Source organism: Ammodytes marinus (genome assembly GCF_949987685.1).
Source record: "Ammodytes marinus genome assembly, chromosome: 8".
NCBI classification, from domain to species: Eukaryota; Metazoa; Chordata; class Actinopteri; order Uranoscopiformes; family Ammodytidae; genus Ammodytes; species Ammodytes marinus.
In genome coordinates, this window is record NC_137212.1 from 759,365 (window position 1) to 765,640 (window position 6,276).

A 6,276-nucleotide genomic window follows, 5' to 3' on the forward strand; every position below is an offset into this window, starting at 1 on the left:
GGATCCAACCACCGACCCTGTAACCCAGTGGACGACCGCCCTACACACTTCACCACAGACGACCCAAATGTACACAACAGTGTTTTCTGTATCAGATGTTCAACAAGCTTGTTACTAAACTGTGTTTGTGATTTGATTGGCAGATCCTTGAAAGCAGCTAAAGGGTTAATCCGTCCATTCCGACGGCTGCAAAGTGCTCTTCATCTCAGGTGTAGGCTGTGTTGGAAATGGCCTACTAACGTCCTACTCTTACTAATGTCCTGCTCATACTAACGTCCTGCTCATACTAACGTCCTACTCATACTAACGACCTACTCATACGTTCTACTCATACTAACGTCCTACTCATACTAACTTCCTACTCATACTAACGACCTACTCATACTAATGTCCTACTCTTACTAACGTCCGATTCATACTAATGTCCTACTCTTACTAACGTCCGATTCATACTCATTTTGACCTCAATTTGAGTATGTTGGGGTTATGTATGCGAGTTTGTGTAGACGAGAAATGCCCGGATGAGTACTTACTTCCGGGAAGAAGTAATGCACAGAATTTTTTTTTTTTAAATTAGACTTTTTTTGTTATAGCATTCTCCTGGAAGTCCTGACATTGAGAATGTAGACCAAACGTAAAAATACATTTGTTATAAACAATGTTTTATTTACGAGAGCGGCTCGGTAGCTTGTCGACTGTGACGTGATTCTCGTCAGCTGAGATGCTTCTGTATACTTCAGTGTAAAGTTTTGATCGATGGTTAAGTAGACAGTATGTAGTATATACGTACATGTTGAGTATGTAGGAGGGAGGACGTTAGTAGGGCTTTTACAACACAGCCTCAATTTCTTCTTATACCAATTATTTCTGTGTGTTTGTATTGACAGCATGCTGGCATGCGTTCTAACTGACTTCCTTTGAAGTCCATGTGCATTATTTTGCTGTCTCTTTTTTTTTTTTTAAAGATAATTTTTTGGGGCATTTTCAAACCTTTATTGACAGTGTGTAGAGACAGAGTTGAAATGTGTCAGAGAGGGGAATGACATGCAGAGAACGACCCGGGCTGGATTCTAACCCGGGTCTGCTGTGAAGAGGACAGACAGACAGACAGACAGACAGACAGATAGAGAGGGGAATGACATGCAGAGAACGACCCGGGCTGGATTCTAACCCGGGTCTGCTGTGAAGAGGACTAAGACTCTATTTGGGGAGGGGGAGGGGTGCTAACCACTACACCACCAGAGCCCCCATTTGTTGTTATTGTTTTTGACTTGAACATTGCAAAGTAAACAAAGGTCTGTAGGTATTATTGCTGATACATGTAATTTATGATCATCAGAGGAAAAGTGAGACCGTTTCAGAAATATTAAAATGCCCCTTGTAGCTACTTGGAAACAAATTTTTTTAAGTCTTAAAAGTTACATAATGTTGCTTTAAATTCAAGTATAATGCATTTTATTTTCTTGATGAAGTGCTCCTTTAACTTCTCTGTGTTTTAGTGGTTGTGTTGTTCCAATAGACCTGCCTTAACTTTAACTTTAAGCCCCTACCTCACTGGGCTGCGACAGTGTGCGACAAGTTGGAGACACAAAATTGCGAGAAAATATGCGAATTAGCGACAATTTTTACTTGCAGTCTCACTGAGTTGGTTCCTCACGACACGTTTGTGAATGTCCTGCCCAACACTTGCCGGGAGCATTTATGTCTCGCGAACGTCTGGCGAGCGTCGCACGAACGGAATGTCAGTCTCATTTTTGTCTCAAATCATTCACAATTTAGTTTCATATGTCGCCAAACCCTTGCAAAAGTTGTCTCACACTTCTCGCACTTTCTGACTCGCGGAGACTAAATTGAGAAGGGTTTGCGACGCGTGCGACACACCTGCGACCACTCTGAGACTATTTTGAGTGTAGATTTGTCGCACACATTTTTTGAACATGTTCAGAATTCATGCGACAGGACTGCGCGGCTCTGCGACTCATGCAAGGAAATTGAGAAAACCTCCGCCAACGTTTCAAGACAGTTTAGAGACTCCCTCGCGAACGCAGTCTCCAACTTGTCGCACACAGTCGCAGCCCAGTGAGATAGGGGCTTTACTGTCGACTCGCATCGTGATACAGAAACCTCAATATTCATCTGCCAACTATTTAATACTTTATAACTGCACTGTCTAGATACTTTTTTTATATATGAAATATGAATGTGTTTTATGAATTTGTGTAATTTATGTTCATTTGTATTTGAAAATAAACACTATTAATATACGTCATTATTTCTTCCATACAGTGATACCAAGGCTGAACACTTTTAAGTCTAGTTAAGGACACACGCACACACATACACGAAAACACACACACATGCACACACGCACGCACACATACATACACGAAAACACACACACACACACACACACACACATATACACACACACACACACACTCACACACACACACACACACACACACACATACACACACACACACACACACACACACACACACACACACACACACACACACACACACACACACACACACACATACACGATTTTCCGTTACCAACCCAATAGTATAGTACTTCTTCTTCTTGGTCTTCCAACAGGTGCATTTCCCCAGGACGCCCACTATATATAAAAACCTGTAAGGCCGTTAAGTTTGTCCGTTCTGTGCTACTGTAGAAACATGTCGGTGCAACATGGCGGCCTCAGCGCCCCGCTCCTATGTAGATATAAAAGGCTCATTCTAAACTCATGAAAAAACAAGAGATTATACACTAATTAAAACATACTGTATTACTGATACATACATGTTATAAATAAATTCACACTGCAACTTGTGACACTGCAATAGACTTGGTGAGTAAATTGTTATTATTGCTGATAGGAACAAGGCGCAAATATAAAATATATTGAATTATTTTAACTGACACTGTGACACAAGTCAAAAGCACACTGTCACTATGACGCTGTACGTCTATTTGTAACACACTGAAAGTGTGCTGTGTGTGCGTGTGCTGTGTGTGTGTATGTGTGTGTGTGTGTGTGCTAATAGCGCTGCAGTCACTAATCCAATAACGTTAGCGTGTGCGGTGCGCGTTAGCTACAGGTGGTTGAGTTCTAAGTAATTCAGATTAAAGTTACAATGGATTGGAACAACAGGGATTAGCAGGCTTTACAGAGGGGTTTCTGCAGTCAAGGACGTCCACGGAAGACCTGTGTGTGTGTGTGTGTGTGTGTGTGTGTGTGTGTGAGTGTGAGTGTGAGTGTGTGTGTGTGTGTGTGTGTGTGTGTGTGTATTTTCTGCATTCAAGGACAGAAGACTGCAGCAACATACAGAGCAAAGGATCACTGTTTATGAATGCACCATGGTAAATATGTTGTTCATTTAAAGGAGCAGTGTGTAACTTTGTGTGTGTCAGAGAAGTGAAACATTTTCTAAGGTATATTCTCATAACTGAATAAACAAACTTTCCTCACAGGAAAATTTGATCCCTGGAACACTGTTTGAAGTTAGAACGCTTCCTGAAAAGTTACTGTTTCACTGTTGTTGTTGTTTACAGCAGCAGGGCCCACAGTTTGGTTTACAAACATATTCTAGCCTTACGTTTGGTTCCAGGTTCCTCAAAAAATTATTTGTTTCATGATGATAGAATTTTTCAACACTAAGAATTACATGTAGAGAAAAGATGTTTAGTAAACTAACTGCAGGCTCTGTGAATGTAAACAAACCCCCCTCCTCTGAAACTACACACTGACCCTTTAACTCAAAACAAGACCAGGGGCCTATCCGAAAACTTTTTTTTGCATAGGAAATTTCCTTTCCTATCGAGATGAACCGGAAGTACTCGGCGGATAGGTGATCCGAATTCTCCAAATGCTTAGGAAAGGCATAGGAAAGGAGCCTCGATTCATCCTATAACCCTCCTTTAGCATAGGTTACTCCTGACCAACCTATGCTAAAGGAAAGAAGATAGTGGTATCGCATAATCCTTTACGGCGGCAAGATTTAAAGTAACAGGCCACCGCCGGAGTTTACCGACTCTACACGAATACGAACGAGAGGTAAAACAGAAGAGAGGAGAGGAGAAGAGAGGAAGATTTAACTCGGCTAAAACAAAATACCCCCATAAGAAAATAAAATACCAACTTCACATTTAGTGAAGTTACTGGGGGCAGTTAATTTCAACATCAACACAAGTGTAGCCTCTTTTTATTCCACATGTGAATTGGGATATATGGGAGTGATTCCCACTCTGTTGGCGACAACCTGATTAAAATCAATATGAAAAGAACGCATGGATCAAACGAGCGCTTGTTGTAGTCCATTTTCGGAGAATAGTGTAGTTTCACGCTAGTGACTCACGTCAGCAATACTCGTCGTCGCGCAATGACGTCGGTTAGGAAAAGTGGAGTCGAATTCATTTGAAACAGCGCTGTCCTTTCCTATGTTCGATAGGAAGCACCTTTCATCTCTCCTTAACCCCGATGACGTTTAGGGGTTAAGGTATAGGAAAGGAGGCTTATAGGTTAGGAGATTGGACTTTTCGGATAGGCCCCTGCATACAGCAAAGGCGAGCTGGAACACTTAGTACCAGTTTATGGCAAACTACTGCTTATTTCTCTACCAAAATATATCAAGCTTGGTCGCTCAATAGACTGTAGACTCAATGTGAATTCAAAATCCACAATGTATGGGGACTGGAACGCAGACATAGTAGCTGTAAAACTGAATTCATGTTGAGATTTATTGTTTGGTGTAATTCACTGTGCAGCCTCTAGAGGGCGCCATCATAATATAAAAACAACAGTTTGTCACTGAACTAATGTAAGAAGATTGAAATACATGAACCATTAAAAATATGAAGGATTTTAAATATCATGTCTACATCTCATTAATTACATTTCTATACAATATCTTCAATTTGTACAAAAACTAAACGATATAAAAGAGAGAATAACATGTAGAGAAAATATGTTTAGTAAACTAACTGCAGGCTCTGTGAATGTAAACAAACCCCCCTCCTCTGAAACTACACAGTGACCCTTTAAATCAAAACAGCTGTCCTGTTAATCCTAACCCTACATTTTGAGAATGTAGGGTTAGACATTGAGACCATAAAACACTCTTTCTGCCTTTTCTCAGGCTAGGCTGAACCGATTTCTAAAATGTTTGCACATTTATACTACATAGGATCTCAGAGTTCAATACACCTTCATATTCCCACCGGTGAAGTAGGTCTTTAAGAGCAGCATGAGAATTGAATGAATGCTATGAGATCTATTGTTTAGTGTAATTCACTGTGCAGCCTTAATAAAAATGTCCATAGTCCAGTTGTCAACTAAAATATTCAGGGTACTTTATTTTTTAAATTTTTTAGTCCAACTTTAATTTAATTAAATTTTTTTCAAGTTTTTTGTTTTGTGAAATTGTGTTCTCTTTTTCCCTTCAGGGCCACCATACTTTCCCCACCACTGCTTAGTGCAGTATTCAAATAAAAAGTAGCAGGAAAACTGAATTCATGTCGAGTTTTATTGTTTGGTGTAATTCACTGTGCAGCCTCTAGAGGGCGCCATCGTAATATAAAAACAACAGTTTGTCACTGAACTAATGTAAGAAGACTGAAATACATGAACCATTAAAAATATGAAGGATTTTAAATATCATGTCTACATCTCATTAATTACATTTCTATACAATATCTTCAATTTGTACAAAAACTAAACAATATAAAAGAGTAATTTCAATTTAAAAAATATTTTCAATTAATTTTGCCAAATGGTAAAACTAAAACATTTATAATTTTTTTGGGGGAGTGCATAACGATGTAGTAGTTACTAAAACAAGTAGAATCATTTGAGTGAGAGAATCTGATGAAAAATAAAAATAAATCTTTATTCAATTCATTTAACACACACACACACACACACACACACACACACACACACACACACACACACACACACACACACACACACACACACACACACACACACACACACACACACACACACAGAGAGAGACAGACAGACACACACACACACACACACACATTCATCCAGTTGTAACATAAAAGTTTTAAAATACAGGCAAAACATAGTGAAAATCACACAAATGTACCAATGTTCAATTTTAGCTTTTTTATACAATATAAAAATATGTTTTTCTCCTTATTGGACACAATCATTTTGTAATTGATATGGAATGTGATGTTAAGATGGTTTTACATGAGGTAGTCATTCAGTGTTTCCCACAGAATTTTTTGAAAGTGTGGGCATAC